Source organism: Gadus morhua, chromosome 21 (genome assembly GCF_902167405.1).
Source record: "Gadus morhua chromosome 21, gadMor3.0, whole genome shotgun sequence".
In the NCBI taxonomy this organism is placed as follows: Eukaryota; Metazoa; Chordata; class Actinopteri; order Gadiformes; family Gadidae; genus Gadus; species Gadus morhua.
In genome coordinates, this window is record NC_044068.1 from 20,348,058 (window position 1) to 20,356,771 (window position 8,714).

Genomic DNA, 8,714 nt, shown 5'->3' on the forward strand with positions numbered 1-8,714 from the left:
AAGCAAAAGTTTAAATATATAAAAAATATGTAGAGAAGTAACACCATTGAACACAATAATAAATAATAATAATAACATAAAAAAGGGAGCAATAATAACAGAAACAAAAACAGTGGTAATAAGTGTGGTAAAGTGTGTGAAGTGTGAACGTAAAGTGTTCAAGTGGTAGAGGTACCAAGAGGAAGGGGTTTTGTGGTATCCACCATGAACTACCTCGTATCGTCATAGTAACCTCACGGCTGGCCCCTCTCACAGGAACAGGGGGCTTCCTGAAACCTCCACATTAACATATTTATACACCTAGCCAAATATAAACTTCAAATTACCTGAAATCGTGGGGCCCCCTTTGTGGTGATAATGCTGATTCCCCTTTAATATGTTTTCAGTGTTGCCCAGGGTCTGTAAAACCTTTGATCCACTGTGTTTTACTGCTTTTGTTTATTGTGTGGTATTTATTTACAATTTGTATCCATTGTTTGCAATTTAAGATTCTCTTTAATGAAGAGGAGATAAAACTAACTTCAGGGTGGAGCTTTGTTGAGAAGAGTGATGAAAACGTTTCTCTCACCCCAAAAAACTCAGACACACACACACACACACACTCACGTCCCCCCAAGCAGAACTTTGCTGTTATCAAATAATATGGTATTTTGGTTTCTTTAAATAGGTCTGCTTAACACACCGCTAACTCACCTGATGACCGAACAGGCAGAATATACCTCAGCCAGCTGAAACCACGGCCCAAAGTTTACCTATTTAAAAATAGAAAAATCATATACAAAAACGTTCACATTTATTTTGTGCTCATCTTTTTTTTACTTGGTAAAGATAATATTCTTCCCCTTATCTGTGTAGGAGAGTGTGTTCGTGTGTGTGTTCGTGTGTGTGTGTGTGTGTGTGTGTGTGTGTGTGTGTGTGTGTGTGTGTGTGTGTGTGTGTGTGTGTGTGTGTGTGTGTGTGTGTGTGTGTGTACGTGTGTACGTGTGTGTGTGTGCGTGTGTGTGAGCGAGCGTGTCTGCGTGTCTGGGAAGGCCAGCGTCCATGGAGAATTGAATAAGGAAGTATGTTTTCCCATATCACATGTTAATCATCTGTATTTTTGCTACGTTACAAAAAAACATTGTTATGTGATCGGCTGTTGGGATGCCTCTATAACCAGGCCGGTCACTGAACTTTGGCACACAGCTGGCATGGTTTTATAGTCGGCAGCTCTTTGAAGGGGTCCTTATGACGCGACCCCTCAGGAGACAGGAGACCAGACATGTCAAACACATTGACATTCAAGTGACTTAAATAATTGTCCTTATAAGTCAGCCCACAACTCCACAGAAATCATTAGTCAATCCATTATAACTTTTAACATGAACACTTTGGTGAATCATCTATTCAGAAGGATACGGTTTTTCCCATTCCTAAACTAACCTCCTCATCCTGAAATGACCCAGTAGGCCTATCGGGCATAGCCCCTCCCCCCCAGTCCAAAGATTTCGTAATGCATTTAAACACATGAGAAAGTAAACATTTGACACGCCACTAGAAAGATTAGATTCGCAACTTTTGATCTATCATAAGTTATAACCATTATTAGCAAAACGACAATTCAAACCCCTAACTAAATGCGAAGCATGGAACAACAAGAGTTGTTTATTTCATAAATGTGCACATGAACATCAATAGCAATCTTTTTCACGTAATTTGCTGTACACAAACTAGGCCTACATAGGCTACCATATGAGAGCTGAGATTCCACTAATTCCAACATTCCAAATCCTATCACTCTGCAACTTAAACTCTACTGAACTAGGGTAAAAAAAACATGGATAAACGTCCCTTTTTATGTAGTTACAGCCAAAGTCTTACCTTTGCCGTTCTTATCATCAAAGTTGTGTACTATAAACGGGTAAACTAGTGTCTAGTCACCATTTTGCAACAAAACAAGGTGTTTACAAATCCATTTTTAGTAGGAGGGTCTCAGAGGAAATTGGTAAATTGCCCTATGTCAGAACACATGTTCTTCATTGCTATCTGGTGGTCGTAATGGTGCAATTATGTTTGGCTTGGTGTCATTTATTTATATTCGCCCAGACCTTTCAATTAGAAAGGTTAAATGTCAAAATTGCACAATAGGTTCCCAAGATATTCACGTGTTTGTGTCTCATCAATTTTAGATTGTCAATTTTGCATGGCATTCGATTTACTTTTTATATTGGGTTTTTGCCTAAACCTACCTCTACTAAAACCTTTCAATCTTTGCTCTACTTCACTTTATTTACATCAAATATTGACCCAGGTACTCATCATGTTGTGCTATGAACCTATAGTAGGCTACTAAAGGGCTACCAACTGATAATGCACTATGTGGTATTCACTCTAAAACATGACATTTATTTCCGGCAGATATAAAATCTTCCAATTTTTGTGATCTTTAATCACTCTAAGCAAGCAGCATCAACATTGATTATTTTCTCTTGCACTACAATCTCACAGGTGTTATCTTTCTTTGGGTACACATTATATACTTGCAGTTGTGGAGATATACTCTATTTACTTTAGGTGTGTTATTTTCAGAGGAAAACTCATGTTGAAGATGTTAAAAAGGTTTGTTAAAAATACATTTTGCTAAGTGATTTGTATAAGGGATGTGCAAATATATAATTAGTGCAGAAGAGAGCTGTGATTGAGCCATGCAGACGGCCTTGTGAAGCTCCTCTCAGCTCAGGATCAGAGCCTGTCGTGCGAGTCAATAGCCTCTGGAGCAGATTAAGGGTCATTAGATATACCGTGGGGCCAACTCTTAAAGCTTTACTCTAACCCTTACCCTTTGTGTCACGTATGAGGGAATTAAACAAGAATATAATTAAATAACTAAATAACTAGAAAAAGGAAAATAATATGTGCTGATAGTATGTAATATATATATTTTTCATTTAGTTATTATTGTTTGTAGTTCAGATGGGGGTGACTGGGAAGACATTTATATACAGCCTCAATATAAATGTATTCAAATCCTTGACCATTGATACTTTCAGAAGCAATTCATGATTTTCTCCTTCTGTCTGTCCCCCCCCCCCCCCCCCTCTCTCTCTCTCTCTCTCTCTCTCTCTCTCTCTCTCTCTCTCTCTCTCTCTCTCTCTCTCTCTATATATATATATATATATATATATATATATATATAGATGTATCACCTTCCCTCCCTCTCTCTTACAAGGTTGCCTAACAACAGCGCTGTTTGTATGTCGTTTTCGAAGGTGAACTGTTGTGTCGTCCACAGAGCACTCTGATGAAACTGGACGCCCAGGTGGTGGTGGGGGGGAGCTTGAGGGCTGCGAGAGGGAATTTGACACTAAAGGTCTTTACTAAGGAAGGTCAAAGGTCAACGATAACCAAGAGAGGGAGACGGGGGAGTGAGGGGAATGTAGGAAGACAGAACCCGAAAGATTAGGTGTTAGGAGCAGAAGACCATCAAAGTGTCTTCCTGTGGGTGGTAGTGGTACTCTACGTGTGTGTGTGTGTGTGTGTGTTTGTCTGTTTGTGGGGGAGGGGGGGAGGATGGGGAGGATGGGAAGTGGTCTTTACACTTTGCACGGCAAGGTTGTTTAAACATGGGCCCAGCAGTGATATAGCATGTGTTTGGTCGTTTGTGAGGACTGAGCAGCAGAGGCAGAGGAAAATACGTGCCCTCCCTCCATGTCGGCAGGACCACAGAGGAAATGAAGGTCTTTAAAACTTTCCACTAGCGTCTCTTCCCCCCAGGACACCTCCAATCTTTGGAAGGATTATTTCTTCATAATTTACCTGTTAAAACGCAGTCTAATTGAATTTGGGGGGGGGACTGTTTGGATGGGTGTTTTGTGTTGGTTGGTATGTGTGTATGTGTGTGTGTGTCTATGTGTGCGGGTGTGCATGCAGGCGTGTGTTATTGCCAAGTTGTAGCAGGTTTAAAAAAAAAAGAGCAAGGGAGAGTTTTTAAAGAGACGGTGGCGGAAAAATTAAAAAACAAGGCTAAGCCGTTCTAAGAATGTGCTGCTTCACTGCACATGCATGTGCGTGCGTTTGTTCAACAGAGAGAGACATTTTTTCAAAAACTATTTTTGCCATGTCCATCCATTGCTCTCTCCATGTGTGGTTCCACATGGATTGAAGGGCAATACATCTTTGCTAAACCAGAGAGCTTGCAACTGGGTTTATGAAAAAGGTTTGTACAATAATCCACTTAAATCAAGAAACGCTTAACATTCCGCAAACAAAATCGAATGCACACTGCCCAACATTGGGTACATTTTATCTCAGAGAATATGAGCAAATTTCCCTCACTTATCTAACTTTGATTGCAAAGAAATCTCTCTTCATGACTTCCTTCATAAGACTGTAACGAGAGCATGCTGTGCAGAAGGCACTCAACTCAACGCACAATGGACTTCTGTGTGTTTGTGTGTGTGTGTGTGTGTGTGTGTGTGTGTGTGTGTGTGTGTGTGTGTGTGTGTGTGTGTGTGTGTGTGTGTGTGTGTGTGTGTGTGTGTGGATGTGTGTGTGTGCCTGTGTCCGTGTATGCATATCTGTGTGTGTGTGTGTGTGTGTGTTCGTGTGTGCGTTTGTGTTTGTGTGAGTGTGTGTGTGTGTGTGTGTGTGTGTGTGTGTGTGTGTGTGTATGTGGATGCGTGTGCGTGCCTGTGTCCGTGAGTGCATATGTGTGTGTGTGTGTCCGTGTGTGCGTTTGTGTTTGTGTGTTTGTATGGGTGTGTGTGTGTGTGTGTGTGTGTGTGTGTGTGTGTGTGTGTGTGTGTGTTTGTGTGTGTGTGTGTGTGTGTGTGTGTGTGTGTGTGTGTGTGTGTGTGTGTGTGTGTGTGTGTGTGTGTGTGTGTGTGTGTGTGTGTGTGTGCGTGTGTGTGCGCGTGCGTGTGTATGAGTGTGTCTGTGTGTCTGGGAGTCTGGGAGTCTGTTTGTCTATGTCCAGGAAGATTGCATACATAAAATGTCTAAATCTTTACAATAATGAATGAATTCATTTAATGAATGAAATAATTCAATAATTAAATAAATAGTGCATGTGATATATATATATATAGTCTATATTTATGGTGTAAACTCTGAATGCACCATCACATCACAGCTGCCCATCTCTGCAGTGGATTTTAGATGGGTTGCTCATGTGACTAGGTCAAAGCTCTGGGGTTTAGCCATTGAGCAACAGGAGGTCACATCAATGAAAGCCACAGTACAGAAGCGGGCCAATCACACACAAGTGTCACGGTAAGTGTGATGGTATAGCTGCCGTATTTATAGGTTAGCACATTGTTATAATTATTGATTCATCTGAGGTTAAGTTTTTCTAAAAAGTGTAATATAACTTGTTGAGATAGGATAATACGTAATATGATATGGTAGTATTTAAGATGGGATATTTATCAGGGATTTAAGTAAGACAAAATGATAGAATATTATAACATAGAATATAATTTTATAAATGGACTCATAGAAAATGCTGAAACCATAATTTGTTCATCTGAAATAAACAGACAATCTCTGCTGACATCTAGTGTATGAGCATATAATAATCTCCAGCTTTAGTTTAATAATGTCATCATTCAATATACTATCACTCAAGAAAACACAAAAAAGTGTGTGGATAACATTTATTCTTAAGTATTATGATATAAAATATTGAACAGTATACAATCAAAGATGCTTTGTAGTGCATTCAGTAAATGTTAGTGAGTAAAGACAGCCAGAATGCATTTTGAAAAAGGACGATGAGGAAACTGTCGTATCTACATACATTGTTTAACTCAAGGTATTTATAACTCTATTTATATTTGAGGTTTAATACCGATAACATTGATCCTACACCCAAATATCAATAGGTTATTTCTAGACTATTACCTGCATGTTTCCACTTAACTGTAACAGTTTTTTTTTTGTCATAATATATGGACAAATAGGATTTAACTAAATATGTAAAGATTTGCTTTCCAAAACCACCCTCATAAATATTCATGAATTACATTTCATGTTGGTGATACATTCACTCACTGTCAAGAAACATGAAGTAGGTTACACATCGTCACAATGCACAAAACTAATTATGAGTGATTGTTGAGCTACTGTTATGGACCTTGGTCATCCGTGCCTAGATACACTGCTCTGCCTCTCATTATCCTCTGATCTAAAGACAGCGTCACTGTGGAGTGGTCAAAGTGGAGTGGCAGTAGGTAGACCCACGCTGTTGTTCTGTTCAGGTCCCAGGGTGGCTGGCCTGGTCTCTGAGACAACAAACTGCAGTGCCACCGCACGTCAATCAAGTGAGACCGCTCTAAGTCCAGTTGGCCTTTAGATATAAAAAGGCTGGCTGGACATCCTTGATTTGAAGCCCTAATCCTCTACTAATCACTTTCAGCTTGCTTATCACCGTCATGCATAGCTTCCAAACACGTGTAATTCTCAAACGTGCAAAAGTATGTTCATAATAAATTCATAACAACTAACATAGAATATGGTTGCCTCTGTAGGAGACTGGGAGACTTTAATTTAACAGATATTAAATTAAGAACGTATCTTAACCTTCTACTCAAATGGTCAATCCCAGAATGAAGTACAGAAGGAAATCCCCACCAGTTGAATACAATGACCAAAATAAAAAAACTGTAGACTAAAAAGATGAAGCTAAAATGAAGGTAATTACTAAAAAGAATTTCTTGAACTTGTGAATTAAATCATGTTTTGGAGCTGCTGCACAGGGATACATCTCTTTAGGAGCTTTGTCTTCTAACAAGATCACAAACATTAGAAATGTAAAGTGCTGCCCTACGGACCTTTGCGTGGTTGTAACTTGTACCCATTAAAGTGCATCGAAGCAGAAAGGATAACTTCCTTGTGCATGAAAATACGAGGTAGTTCAAAAGAAAGCAGGACATTCATAGTTTTGGGCTTTGCACCCACACACACAGACACACAAACACACAAACACACGCACAAAAAAAACCACACATAAACACACACACACACACACACACACACACACACACACACACACACACACACACACACACACACACACACACACACACACACGCACACACACAGACACAGACACTCAAACACAAACAAACAGACTGAATCCCCACCTGAATCACAACCAAATAAGTATTAATTATCATAATTGACATCACACTAATGGGGAGTTTGTGTGTGCATTTTGTAAATGCGCGGCCATCCTCCCAGCTCCTTTGAAGAGGTGATTTGCCGGCCTGTAGTGCAGAGTGAGCTGGCAGCTGCTGTATCCGGACATGCTGATGCCCATCAGGCCCAGTGCGACGGCCACAAACGGCATCCTGGGAGCCCCTCTGTGCTGCAGCCTGGTCTGGTTGGCCTGGGTCTGCAGGATGAGAGAGCAAGGGTCATCCCCGTCACCGAAACCACCGCGGAAACCACCGCGGCTGGTCACCGGCAATAAAGCCTCCCTTAAATTCCTCCTGGCTCTGGGAGCGGAGTCAACAAAGAGATGAGCCTGCTCAAAGACCCTCTTCAGTCCAGCCAGGGTCTTAGCGTAGGGGAAGAGCCGTGCTAGGATTTCCATTTTTTTAACTTTAGTTTTTTCTCCAAAAGAATAAATTGTATGCGAGCAGCTACTGCCTTTTAGTCCTTTAGGGTTTCCGTGGCAACCGGCATCTCAGAATTGATGGCCAAATCAAAAAACCTGAGGTCCTGAAGTTCTGAATAGTCAGAGTGAATGTCTTTTCCATTGGTTATTGGCATTCTTGCATAGCGTGGACACTGCTGACTGAACAACACTCATCAGTGGTCTAACTCTATAATCTTTTTAACCCTTTTCTCTTTATACTCAACGGCCTCTACCCTTATCTAATGTTCTCTGGAATTAGGTGACTCGTAATCAGGATGGACACATGCCTTCTTAGGGACAAATAAACATGGGCTGCCAAATACAGCCACAGTCTCCCAGAATACACTCTGAGTTTATGAACCAAGTATCTCCATCCACTGTAATGGACGTCCAATTAGAGGGCATTTCACCTGAGCCTGGAGGAGCTTGGGAACCTCTGACCGATCCATTCAAAGGCAGACTGCTAATCCCAGAGGCTCATCCTGTCTTGAAACATAATGACGTCTGTCTGGCCATCGCTCACAGTCCATTTAGAATCATTTCATGTGCCATGGAAAATATAAGGTCAACATCAACATTGAAGTGAAATTAGCAAACCTGACCTCTCTTCTGCAGCTTCAAATGAGCCATAGCCAATGCTTATGTCTACTTCAAAAACAGACAGTTTTGTTTAAATGATCAACCATTGGTTGTTATTGCCATGTAGTATGTATTCTCAGCGATATTTAACAAAACGATATATATTTATACAAAAGTGTAAATATATGCAACCAAACAGACAACTTTATACATTTTATGTATATAAATATTTTTTTAATATACTTTATGTTATATTTTGACGGATGCATGCATTTAAAGAATTGAGTGATCAGTGGACTGGACATCATAGCTAAAAAGCACTTTGAATCTGCAAGAACGGTGTCATGATGTGTGTGGTCTGGGTCCGTTTAAAGCATCTCACCCACCTGGAGATATCTAAGGTAGCCAGGGGTCAGTCGAGGGATCAGGTAAAACATGTTGTTTGTTGTCCCTACTGGTTGAGATTTGAATCCACAAGAAAAAACAAAAGGCCTTCAATTCTTCCCAGTGGTGTTGT